Genomic DNA, 13,840 nt, shown 5'->3' on the forward strand with positions numbered 1-13,840 from the left:
CAGGCCTGTTTCAACGTCCTGTGATTTCCCTCTGGTGCAAGTGAAGTGACTGGCGGTTTTCCCTGGCTCCTCGTCTCTATCTTCTCGGAGGTGTATGGGACCGGTGGGGTTCGGCTTCCTGGGTAATGGGCTCCTTCTGGAGGGGGTATCAGTTGCCGTTCCTGTCTCCTCCTGTCCAGGTTTGCATGGTTAGGACTTTGGTACACAGCTCACGGTCCAAGTAGTTGGCCATGGGATCCGTTCTCTCCGAACGGTTGTTGTGGGTTACCGTCTTGCCCGTTCCTCTCCCTGTTCAGGGTCATGTTTTCTACTTGCGGGTGTTCCTGGTCCCTATGCCTTCTAGGATGTGTCACCTGCTTATGGGTCTCAAGACCCTGCACTGCTTGTCCGGATGTCTGGGGAGAGCGTACTCTGGATGTTGTGCAGGGGGGGCGCTTGCTGGGTTCTCAGAAGGCAGTATGTCTCGGCTCGCCTGTTGCTGAAGTTACGGGGCACGTGGTGGCTTGCATGTTTTCCAGTTCCTTGAGCCCGTCTTCGGTTACGTCTCCTGGTGTCTTATACTCGCTCCCACTGGCTCCCGACATCTCAGCTTTCGTAGTTTTGTTTTCAGTGTCCCCAGCGCTGCGAGTGTCCCTGCTATGGTGGCGGGGGGTTTCAGGTCTACAGGCTTAGGTGTGATTGGTCCTTCCTCCTGTGGCCTCTCCTACTACCAACACCAGCAGAAAGGGTCTACATTGGGGGTCCTCTCAGCTCAAGGGTTGTGAGATCTGGGGAGAGCCGGCGATCATCCAATTGGCAAGAGTTGTGCCATTGTCCAAGCTCTGGTGTACTTCGAGGAGTTGCTGGACGGTCGGCGGTTTTTGGTCCGATCGAACAATACGACGGCCTTGGCATATGTCAACTGCAAAAGGGGTTCCGGCCACTCCTTGAATGCTCTGGCAGCGCTGATAGGCACCTGGGAGGACTCTCATCTGGTGTCTCTGGTGGCCTCACGTATCAGAAGGGTGGACAATGTTCAAGCGGATCTTCTCAGACGCCGGTTTTCACTCCTCTGCGGAACTGGTCCTGTTGGCCCAGGTCTTTGCGGTGACCTGTGTCAGATTAGGGTCCCTGGTTCTAGACCTGTTTGCATCCCCGGCCTCAGCAGAAGTTCCCCTCTTCTGCTCTAGGTTTCAGGCTGAGGGGATTGGGGGATGGACGCCCTCTCTGTACAGTGGCCTTGTGGTTTTCCTTTATGCCTTTCCGCCTATTCCCCTTCTGCCCCGGGTGGTTTGGCGCATCAGAGTGTCCAGGGTGACTGTGTTGTTGTTAGCTCCGTTCTGGTCCTGCCGGAGTTGGCTCCCCTCTCTGTTGGAGCTTCGGTCCTAGGAACCTTGGCTGGTTCCGAGGTGGCCGTGTCCCCTTCAAGGGGATCTGCGGTTGGAATTCCACCAGATGCAATGGGCGGTGTGGCTATTGCTCAGTCTAGGTTGATATCTCAGGGGTTCATAGATCCTGTAGTTGGGTCCAAATGGATGCTCTTAGACCCTCCACTCTGAAGGTGTTAGGCAGACTCTGGGGCCATTTCCGAGACTGGTATGGGCGGTCTGGGATCCCTCCCCTGCGTTCTGGCCTCTGCTATCCTTTAGTTCCTCCAGGAGGGGTTTTGACAGGGGCCTGGCAGTTTTTCCAGGCTTCGCTCTCAGTGGGCCTCCATGAAATTACTTTTGGAGGACTCTGACGGTCACTTGGATGGGGAGGTGTTGGTGGGGAAATTGATCCAGGGTTTTTCTTCTTCCCGTCCTTGTGCTGATAAAGGGCTTTCCTCTTGGGATCTCCCTCTTGTATTACGGTTCCTTCACGGGCCTCCTTTTGAGCCCATTTCCGAGGTTGATATCAAACATCTTACACTGAAATCTGCTTTTCTTATTGCCCTCACTTCTGCCCGTAGGCTTGGGGAGATTGGGGCTCTCTTATGTCACGCTCCTTTCCTGAGGGTGCTGCCAGACTCGGTGGTGCCGGGGTGTGGTCCGATGTTTCTCCCTTCAGTTGTCTCTCGGTTTTCACACCTCTCAGGGTCTGGTTCTCCCTGACTTCTTTCATGATCCAAGAACGCCTGAGGAGGTGGCTCGGCTTAACATTGATGTCCGACGGGACGCGTTGGAGTATTTGGCTTGGTTTGCTTTTTCCACCAATCTGATAGTCTTCTGATTGCTTGTGGTCCGGCTGGGCATAACGCATCTGTGGTTTCCATTTTCCGGTGGTTCCGGGTTGTGATCTCTAGGGCCTATGTGGCTTCTGGCCTGCCTGTGCCTGCGCACAATCAGGGGCGGTCTGCCAGGGGTTTGGCGGCTTCCTGGGCCGATGCAAGGAGGGTTTTTCTCTGCAAGAGATTTGTATGGCTGCCGCCTTGGCTGGTCTAGGCATTTTCATCAACCGCTATGGGTTGAGTTTCTCCCACTCGGGGGTTGGTTCCTTCGTGGTTGGAGTTTTGTCTGTGGGGATGTGATTTAAGAGTTATTGTGGGTGTGTTTTGCTGCACAGTTTTTGGCTCTGTGTCTCATTGGGACCTTTTCCCCGTTGCTGCTTTGGTATACCTCATGAAGTAAGTACTGGGACGAGGAAGAGTGGACGTGGAGGTAATGCTCTGATTACTTACCGGTAATCTTCATTACTCCTAGTCCTACTCTTCCTCGTCACAGTACTGACGACCCTCCTCACCCTCCCTCCGGGGAAGGTCCCATGCTCCGGCTTGGTAATATGAAACTGAGTGACATGGATGTGGGGGAGGAGTTATAGAGATTTAAAGAAATAGAAGAAGGTCCTGTGTCGGAGGCAGGTGCCTCATGAAGTAAGTACTGTGACGAGGAAGAGTAGGACTAGGAGTAATGAAGATTACCGGTAAGTAATCAGAGCATCCTCTATCAATTTTGCACTAGTACAGTAAAGCTTTTTGGCTTGCATGGCGCGTCTGTCTATAAAGAGGACACGCCACTGCCCTAGTATAATCTGAAAGTTATTTCTGTTCCCCTCATCCCACAAGAGCCAGTTGAGTGACCAATTGGTAAGTTTTATTGTGCCTCGTTGATTTTGCAGTTCGATCCCTATACACTTGAATCACCAAACATGACACTCGTCCATCAGTAAACGTGTAGCTGGCCTGGCACATCTTGGCCATGCAGAACCATACCACCGTTTAGTCATTGCTTTATTGTATTTCTCATCATCCTCTGTAACTATTGCTGTAACAGAAGCTCTTAAGGAGGGGGGGAGCGCTGTTGAGCAGCCTGCAAAATGGCCGCTTAGCCGTGGAGCTCCGTGCCCAGATACAGATCATCGGATCCCATCAGCGACTAAGAACGCCACCCTGCAGTGCAAACACACACCGAGGGTAGCGGCGGTCCCGGGATACAACTACATTCAATCCTGATTGAAAACGGACAAGAACAGCCTTGCTACGGTGATTCACCGTCTGGGCTGGGCGGGCTGTAGATAGTCCTGCCCTGACTCTGTTGTGCGGGGACGCTACGCGCCTGCTGGAGTGCACCTGCTGGAGTGCGCCTGCCTGGAGGTGCCACCCAACGCCTTGACACGGCTCATCGCGGCGCTCGCTGCTGACTCTCCCCTTCTCCCCTTCTGGACTGCCTGCCTGGAGCTGCCGGGGCCGCGCCGCCTCTACTTGAGCGGGCTGCATTTGGCCCCCGGCTGATACTGTGCATCGCGGGCTGGTTCTCCCCCCTGGCCCGGGGGCCTCCCGCTGGCTCTCCGATCCTCCCGCGCGGTCTGTGCCTGACGCTGGGGGTGGCCCACGACCCCATCGGACTCCGCGCCGCCGGAGGAATTGGAGTCGGCCTTCTCGCTGTGTGATCCCTTCCTGCACCTTACGGACACGCCGAAACTACAGGGGAGGAGTTGGGGGGCCGACGGACCTGATCTACAAGCCATCTGTTCCTTAGCCACTCGGTCCCCCGCTCCTACACCTAACTGCCACAGCAGCCTCAGGGGGCCCCCGCCGCCACTGCCTACCACGCTGCCCGCCGTTGCACCAACCCACTAGGCGACGCAGCCTGCGCCCTGGAGTGGGCCACACACAATACGCTGCAAATTCATATGCCATATACTCCAGGCAGGCAACGACTGCAAACTTAAAGGGGGGGGATCCACCCTTACCTGTGACCCGGCGCCGCTCTAAACTGCGGGAGTACATTTTGCGACAGCCACGCTGCGACATCAACTGCCTGTGGTGGGCTTGACTACAGGCCGCACATCCTGACCTCTGGTCGCGGAGACCCCTCACCCTCGCTCTGCGTGGCTTGGCGGAGCGGGCCTACACCACACCGCCTCATGTGCCCCTCCTCCACTACCTCCTCTTGCTGGGTTCTCACTCTCCCTCCTCTCCGAGTTTGTTCTGCCCCTCCATCCCTCCTTTGCTGCACTTGGGGGTGCGGGCAGCCTTTTTCACTGCCTCTTACCGAGCTGGGGTGGCTGAGTGGTGCCCCTTACCCCTGGCCTTGCGGCAGACCCGGCTGGTAGCCCCCCCTCAGGCCGCACTGCGAGATATTCACCAACGGGCGCACCAGCACTCTTCGATAACCCAGCCTGTACCTGCTCCCACTGCCTCCCCACACCATCGATCTAGGGGCCCAGAAGACCTGTTCCCCTGGCCCTATATGTGGCACCCTCCTATACTCGCACCTATCATCACGACCCTTCAGGATGTCAAATAGGTCTCGTTGAGCCAACAAGGCCGGGACTATGGATAAGTTTACCAAGCCGGCACCCAGAGCTGACTAGGGGGCCACCTCCTCGAACCACAACGACACAAACGCCATTAGACCCCCCCCAGCCAGATCTCACAGCTATGATGGAGTCCATGGCAAAGAACTTTGCCTCCTTCCATGAAACGTTAGATGATATAAACGCGAACGTGGCCTCTCTCAGGACGAAACTGGACCAGCATGGCATTAGAATAGCCAAGGCTGAAACCAGAATCGGAGCTAATGAGGATGGTGTGCTCACCCTCCAGGGCACAGTTACAGAGCTGGTGCGGGACATGAGGAGTGTCAAGGCCAAGTGTGATGATCTCGAATAAAGATCAAGCAGAAATAACATCCGCATCGTGGGGGTTCCTGAGTCCGCCCTCAAGGGTCGAAGGGTCGGATGGAATTGGCGGTGGAGACTCTCCTCAAAGACCTCCTCGGCGACCCTCCGCTTTCCCCATTCTTCACAGTTGAGCGGGCGCACCGATCGCTAGCTCCCCGCCCCAAACCAGGCGACTTTCCCAGGCCAATAATAGCTAAGATTCTTAGCTACAGAGACCACATACTACGCCTTGCACGTGAGAAGGGTGAACTGATGTTGGAGTCGCAAATTATCAGAATTTTCCCAGACATCTCCGTGGGGGTTCAGGCGGAGCGCAGACAATTCAACGGGGTTAAGAAAATGCTCAGGGAAAGGAAGATCAAATACGCAATGCTATTCCCGGCACGCCTGAAATTCAGCCATCATAACAAACGATACTTCTTCACGGTTCCGGATGAAGCGGTGAAATTTATTGAATCACAGATCCCGCAGAGAGCCTGCAGACGACCTGATGGACAATAACTGAGGTGCTTATATCTCCGATCAGGGGGGGCGTCCTCCTGGGCACATCCACGGCTGCTGGTGTGAGTTACTCCTTCTCCCAACTTTAAAATATGCGACACCATCTTCATAGGAGTGAAGGCTGCTTCCACCTGCCCTTGCCTCCAGCGGGCCAATCCTTCTTCCTCTTCGACCCCGCCTCTTGGATAGGCTGTGCCCATTGGCCCTTGGACCCCACCCCCACTACAGACTCTCAGTAATTAGACATACCATGCTAAATGCAACCTTATATCTTCTTGCCTGCTACAATCCATCATTCTGCCCCTTTTTTAACACCATGCACAGAAACGTCGCTGATGGATCAGAGGTGCTTGCTGCACCTTACTATTTGCTAAATTGGGTACATGGCAGTGGCGACCCCAGCTGCAATTGCAATACGCGTATTGATGGTTTGTTCTTGGTTTTGCCCCTGTTGGGCAAGTGAGCTGGTGCTCCCAAGTTGGATACAGCGCTCTGGCACCGCTGTTCTGGGTGGGGGATTCTGCACTACTGTTTTGGGGTGGGCAGTGAGGGAGGAGGGAGGTAAAGTTGTGGGTTGGTTAAATGAAAACGGCATGAGAAAGGGGGATATGGTTGCATCGCGGTACGACTCCACTGCAGCTGCGCGCATGGCACTGAATGGTAACAAATATCATTGCAGGGATGTCCCATAATACAGCACTATGTCAATTAATCTTATGATATGGAATGTCCGCCGAGGGTTAAGTAACTTTACCAAAGCCTGCAGGATAACTGCTTATGCCCAGAGGCACGCAATTAAAATTCTCCTCCTTCAAGAAACACACGCCCTGGGGTGCCTAGCGACATGCCTGGCTCCGACCTGGGGCGCTAACAGGTACTACACAAAATTTTCAACTCAGTCTAGGGGAGTGCTCACCTTGGTTCACAAATCAGTCCAATTCTCGATGCGCACTAGCCACATTGACCTTGAGGGCAGATATGTAATCCTTCATTGCCTACTAGCCAACGTGGAATGCCTCCTCGTGAACACATATGCCCCGAATTTCGATGCCCCAGATTTTTTCAATGAAGTGACCACCATACTCACAAAATACATTGGAGTCCCAATCCTATGGGAGGGGGACATGAACCTGATCTTAGACAATGAGCTGGACAGATCTGGCATCGCCCGCAGAGCTACATCACGTGCGGCCAATAGATTACATACACACATAGTCACGCTGGGCCTCAAAGATGTGTGGAGAGCTCTCCACCCACATGCGAGGGAGTATACCTTTTACTCATGAGTACACAATAGCCTGCCAAGAATAGACCGGTTTCTCATATCGTGCGGCATGGTGGGCATGGCCGTAGACACACAAATACTGCCACGCACACTTTCAGATCACTCCCCGGTAACGCTGCGATTCAAACTGGGGCATGACCTGCCTCCCCACTCTGCTTGGCGTTTCAAGTCGGAGGCACTGAGAGATATAGTCTTTAAAGCTGAAATTCTGGCTGACATTAACGCCTTCTTTGACTGCAAAAATAGACATGATACATCTGAAGGGGTCCGGTGGGAGGCGTTCAACGTCTTCATAAGAGGAATGTGCATCTCCAGGGAGGCCGGGGTCCTCAAAGATATTAAAAATAGCTTACAGTGGTCTGAAGCAAAGCTTAAAGAACTTGAGAGGGAGTACACCACTGCCCCTTCCCCGGCCATACTGGCACAGATGAGATAAGAGCTGGAAGCCTTTGAGGCCCACGCCCAGAGGGAGATACAATATTACGTCCGCCCCCTGGCAGCACAGAAGTATGGCGAGGGAGACATACCGGGGTGAACACTATCCAGGCTGGTTTGCGCGGAGTGGAGTAGAACCCGCATAGACTGCATCAGAGATGCAAGTGGCGTCCAGCACTGGTCTGACCAACACATCCTCGAGACGTTCACCGCATTTTACACAGCTCTATACGCTCCCCAGCAGGAGCACAACATACAGGATACAAACCTCCTTCTAGACCAAATCCCCATGACCCTTCTCTCCGGAGCCACCAGAGATCAGTTGGATTCTCTGTTCACCCTTGATCTCGGGCCTACCGAAGGGCAAGACACCCGGCCCAGACGGGCTCACCTCAGAGTTTTATCAAGAGCACGTTGCCATCCTTGCACCCAGACTCCTCGAGGTCTGGAATGAATCGCTCGGCTTGGCCATCTTGCCCAAGTCCATACGCGAAGCCATCATAACAGTGCTCCCCAAGCCGGGCAAGCCGCTGGACGAATGCAGGTCTTACAGACCCCTATCTCTAATTAACACTGATACGAAAATCTTCGCCAAGATAATTGCAAGTAGATTTCTCCCCATAATGACTCACTTAGTTCATCCAGATCAGAGTGGCTTCGTCCCTGGTTGGTCAACGGCCTTCAACATGAGCCGGAGGATCCTGAGAAACTTGGAAAGACAAACCGCAGCGTTTTCCAACACAATAACGTTGTAGTTATGTTTGCGGTCGCTTCAAAAGCGACCGCAAACATAAATACAACGTTTTTAAAGCTGCGGTTTTAAATCTAAGTTTTCCGGGCTCCTCCAGCCCGGAAAACTTAGAAAAAACCCACAGCTAGTGCTTATTTTTAAAAAAGGTCCCCGTCCTCCGCGTACATCACTAATGAAGGGAAAGCCACCCAGCGGTAGCTTTTGTTTACTACAGCTGGCTGGCTTTTCCTTCATTAGTGCCGCAAAAGCAAAAGCCAGCACAGGAGGGCATCCATTTCACAAAATGGATGCGCCCATGTGCTTGCTTTTGCGAATTTTGAGCTTGAATAGCTCAAAATTTTAGATAGGAAGTTTTAAAAAAGAGAATGCTAGTATTTTGTTTATGTTGCCTATCTATTTTTTAAATATTATTTTTTACTAGACCATGCCTTTAATGGTAAATATCAGAGTGTTGACTCTCTTTTTCCTCTCCTTCCCCCCCTTTTTTGTTATGTTTACGTCTCTGTGTATGTGGGACCCTGTTGATTTTCTATGCGCTATAACATGTGATGTTTCTTGTTTCTGATTTTTTTTGTTGATTTTTTCTTGATATTGGTTTTGAATTATCATTTCTCTTACTTGATTGGTCTAATTGTTACTGATATTAAATGTTTGGCTTTAATTTGTTTGATTAGATAGGCCCCAATGAAGGACTGTAGAGTCCGAAATGCATTGGCCATTTAGGGCTGTGTTGCCAATCAGAAAAGCTATTGTTTACAGTTACTTTAAATAAATCACCAAGTTCAAATAACTAATGATTCGTTGATGTGAATCCACAAAACATTATACTTTCTTTGAAACCCAATTGGGACTTAAGGGTGTGCGGCCCACACCGCAGGCAAGTTTGCATAGGTCTTTCTTCTTTCAGTCTGGCATGGATTCACATGCTCATGAAGAAAAGAATACATAGCCGTACACATATGCACAACCACGGGAGGTGGCAACAGGCTACACATTAAGCAATACAACAACTCAACATTAAGCATCTCTTACCTCCTCACCAGGCTCACCTTAAGCGAACAGGTTGCGCAGCACTGCTTGGCTGACCCTGGACTCCTCCCTGGAGTCCCGATCGACGCAGTAGAATCTTGTGAAGGCGTGCGTCAGCCTCCATGTAGCAGCCATGCAGATTTCCAGCAGGGGCACACCGGACAGGAACGCCGTGGTAGCAGCGATCGCTCTGGTCGAATGGGCTCTCGGACGGCCGGGCAGCGGTTGGTTTGCCAACCGGTGACAGTGCATGATGCAGCCGGAGAGCCATCTGGAAATGGAAGTCTTCGAGAGGGCCTTCCCTTGATTCACAGTCCCAAAGTTCACGAACAGCTGTGACGTCTTCCGAAAACTCTTTGTGCGGTCCACGTAGAACTATAGCGCTCTAGCTACATCCAGCGAGTGAAAAGTCATCTCGGCCGGTGTCGAAGGCGACTGGAAGAAAACTGGTAACACCAAGGGCTCGTTGAGGTGGAAGTCCGACGGCACCTTGGGCATGAAGGAGGGGTGCGTCCTCAGCACCACCCTCGTGTTGTGAAAAGTCAAGTATGGAAGCTTGCAAGATAGGGCCTGGATCTCTCCCACTCGTCGTGTGGAGGTGATGGCCACGAGGAACGCGGTCTTCCACGGTAGGAACTTCAAAGGCGCAGAATGCATAGGCTCGAATGGGGCCCCCATGAGCCTGGTCAGCACCACATTAAGCTCCCACGCCGGGGCTGGAGCCTTCACTGGCGGGAATGATTGGAATAGTCCCTTCATAAATTCCCTCACCAGGCGATGAGACCACAAGGACGCCCGTCCCGTAGTCCTGGTATATCGGAAGATAGCAGCCAGATGTATTTTGATGGAGGCGTGAGCCAGTCCAGCTTTGGCCAGCAACAGTAGGTACAGCAGTACTTGAGGGGCCGTAATCCACAGAGGGTTAATCTTTGGTGCATGGCACCAGACAGAGAACCTCTTCCACTTATGTCCGTAGCACTTGAGAGTTGAGGACGCCATGGTTTTTGCAAGAACCTCTCTGCAGTCAGCCGGGATATCGTACCCTCCAAACTCTAGTGCTGCAGGAGCCAGGCCTGCAAGTTCAGCGACTCCGGTCGTGATGAAGAATGGCGCCTCCTCTGGCGAGAAGATCCGTGTCTGCCGGCAGCTTGACTGGCGGGGACGTTGACAAGTCCAGAAGGTCCGGGAACCAGATCTGCCTCGGCCACACCGGTGTGACGAGGATCATTCTGCACCTGGACTTCCTGAGCTGGTTGATGAGACGGAGCAGCAACGGAGGGAACGCGTATAGAAACAGGCCTTCCCAAGGGAACGAGAAAGCATCGCCCATGCTCCTCGGCTGCGGGAACCTGCTGGTGAACCTCTGGCACTTGGAGTTTGTTGCTGTCGCGAAAAGGTCGATCTGGGGTTTGCCCCATCGTCGAAAGAGCCGATCAACCTGGTCCTGACTTAGTTCCCACTCGTGGCACGAGCGCAGCTCCCTGCTGAGTGAGTCGGCGATGGTGTTTTTTATTCCTGCCAAGTGGAAGGGAACCAGAAACATCCCCTGGGCGCCGGTCCAGTGCCACAGATCCTGGGCCTCCTTGGATAGGGCTGGGGATCTGGTGCCTCCCTGCTTCCGTATATAGAACATTGTGGTGGTGTTGTCGGTGAAGATCCTCACCTCTTTGTCCTTGAGGGACGGAAGGAACGACTTGAGTGCCCAGATCACTGCTCGAAGCTCCAGAATGTTGATGTGGAGAGACCTCTCCTCCGGGAGCCAAAGGCCTCTTGTGTGGAGATCTCCGGTGTGGGCCCCAACCCTCTAGGGAGGCGTCTGTCGTCACCATCTCCTGAAACGCCGAGGTATGAAAGTCCGTGCCTGCCGTGAGGTGCGCAGGGGTACCCCACCATAGGATTACCCGACGTAACTCCTCGTCGAGAGGGATCCTGTCTTCGAAGCAGCCCATAGCCTGAAACCAGCGAGCGTCGAGGAACTCCTGTAGCGGACGCATCCGAAGTCTGCAAAGGGGTACAAGGTAGATGCATGAGGACATCATCCCGAGGAGGGACTTGATGGACCTCACCCTGGCCACGTCCATGGCTAGCAGGCGTTGCACCTTGCCCAAAATGGCCTTCGTCCTCTCCTTCGCTCCCAGAAACAGTGCTACTTGCGACGGAACCAGATGGGATTTGGGGTAGTTGATGGCGAATCTCAGTTCCGTGAGCAGCCGGACGGTCCTCGCTGTGTTTTCGACAGCGTGTTCTCTTGTCCTTGCACGGATTAGCCAGTCGTCCAGGTAGGGGTAGACGTGGATCCCCTGCAGGCGCAGCCGTGCCGCCAATGGTGCCAGGCACTTGGTGAATACCCTGGGTGCCGACTTTAATCCGAACGGCAGGGCTCTGAATTGGTAGTGGCGTCCCTGAACCACGAACCTGAGAAACTTTCTGTGTCCTTTTAGAATGGGGATGTGGAAGTAAGCATCCTCCAGGTCCAACAACGATAGGAAGTCGCCCTCCTCCAGCTGACCCAGCACGTGCTGGAGGGTGACCATCCTGAATTTCTGTGCCTTGATGTACTTGTTTAACCGACACAGGTCCAGGATGGGGCACCAACCGCCTGTCTTCTTTTCGACGAGGAAGTACCTTGAGTACACTCGACGAGCTCAATGGCACCTTTCTTGAGCATCGCCCTTACTTCCAACAGTAGTTGACGGACGTGATTCTCCTTCTTGGCCACGGGAGGAATGCGAGGACATTTCTTTTGGAATTCCAGCGAGTGCCCGTTGGCCAGGGTGTCACGATGCCTGCCCCCGGAAAGCCAGACCAGGCCCAGCAACCCCGGAAGCAGGCATCATGCCACTTGAAGCATGCCCAAAAACCCCAGTTAGGGGCTCTCTGGCTACAGTCCTGGCGCCTATGGCGCCAGGCTCAAAAGAATAAAGTCAGTCCTGGCGCTATGGGCTCATTACAGAAATCTTACCTGTTGCAGACCATGCTGCATACCTACCTGATGCAGACCATGCTGCACAAAGCCACAAGCCAACTGAGGCTTAAAGGGACTACTTTACCTCAGGGACTCCTTTCCTCTCGGGTGGGGCTGTGGAAGAATACTTACCTGGGACTTCTTCCAAGGCTATTTAAGCCACACCCGGACAGCCACACGTGCTTCGCGTTATTCTGCTTGCTGCAGCGTAACGCTCACCGTGTCTTCAGCAGCTCCAGTCTTCAGCCATGCCCGCTTCAGCCCTGGAACACTTGGAACAAGAAGAGGAGAAGGAGAAGGAGAAGAGGTCAGAACAAAACCCTTACCTGAATCCTTGATCCAGCACATCGCCGATCTGGAAGAGAGAAGCCTTCTCAGGTGCATTGCCACGCACCTCGCAGAGCCGCGCTGAACTCACCAACCGGGGCTGCATTCATTTACTCCATCGCGAATCCAGCATCTCCAGGCCATTCTTCAACACCTGGGGGAGACAAGAACTGATAGGTGAGCAAGGGCAATACAAACCACCCCCAAAGACTTACCTGATTTACCACAGGGGGGTACTCACCTCATTTCGGGTCGGCGTAGTCAATTCTGCATCACTGCCGCACCCCGCCCCCTAAGGGGAAAACAAGGACAATACCAATCACCCCCAAAGACTTACCTGATTACCACAGGGGGGAACTCACCTCATCTCGGGTCGGCGCAGTCAATTCCGCATCACCGCCGCACCCCGGCCCCTAAGGGGAAAAAACAAGGACAATACAACCTACCCCCAAAGACTTACCTGATTTACCACAGGGGGGTACTCACCTAATTTCGGGTCGGCGCAGTTAATTCTGCATCATCGCTGTACCCCGGCCCCAAAGGGGAGAACCACAATAGACTTACCAGGATCTTACCTATTGCCACTTGGAACTCTTCTGGTGGTTTAGAATCCGCAACCTGCAAGGAATCTGGCAGAGTGAAGATCAGACTTTTGAACTCTTACGAACAATTGGACTTAGAGTCAATACTGGAACTCACAAATTCCTCCACGCCAGTGAAGTAACTGGTTGTCTACGCGCCCCTGTGCTCGACGCAGGATGGAGAGCTCATCTTTCCAAATCTTCAGGTGAGATTTAGAGGGAACTTCAGGAGTGTTCTGTGGGCAGACAAGGGGAGTGGGAAGGCGGGTTAACGCTCAGATTACGGGAGGTTAATTCCCTTTCTCCATTGCAGAAAGATATTCGTACGAGTCCAACAGACGAAGCTAAGTGGGTCTGTCCAGTCTGTTATCTCGGCTCTACGTGTTACTCTGGTGGAAGCAACAGCGGGCCAGTCCAGATTGACGCCCCCGTGGGAATCAGGTGAGCGTAACAAAGGGTGTCCAGCACCCTACGGTCAGTGGAGATGGACTCCCACACACTGACGAACTTCGTAAGCCGGCCTCCCACTGGGGTGCTTCAGTCCTGTTTGGAGGAGGCCTTGCCGCCCTAGCCTCCTTGACGACAATGGTGGGATCCTCCTTGCTTGCCGCGACCTCTGTAGGCCTCCTGGGATGAGGAGCGGGCCGCCTGGTGGTATGTAGAAGAGCCACCGCTGGATCCCTTGGAGGCACCCTGTCTGCCTCCGGAGCTCCGAAAGGACCATCATTGTTGAAGCACCCCTAGGGCCCGGGCCATCTCCGAGTAGGTCTTGATGGCCTGGAGCGACTCATCCACCGTCTCCCAAAAAAGGTTGCTGCCGTCGAACGGCATATCCAACACTCTGGTCTGAAAGTCCTGGCGGAAGTCCGTTGCCTTGAGCCGTC

At 53.5% G+C, this 13,840-nt stretch overlaps 1 protein-coding gene across 15 annotated transcripts in view; it reads right to left on the bottom strand.

Moving 5' to 3' along the window:
* The window catches only part of DHX40 (DEAH-box helicase 40), a 1,529,377-nt gene that overhangs the window by 133,072 nt on the left and 1,382,465 nt on the right, over nucleotides 1–13,840 (bottom strand). The window lies entirely within an intron of this gene.

This window comes from Ambystoma mexicanum, chromosome 9, assembly GCF_040938575.1.
Source record: "Ambystoma mexicanum isolate Mex_15411 chromosome 9, UKY_AmexF1_1, whole genome shotgun sequence".
Taxonomy (NCBI): Eukaryota; Metazoa; Chordata; class Amphibia; order Caudata; family Ambystomatidae; genus Ambystoma; species Ambystoma mexicanum.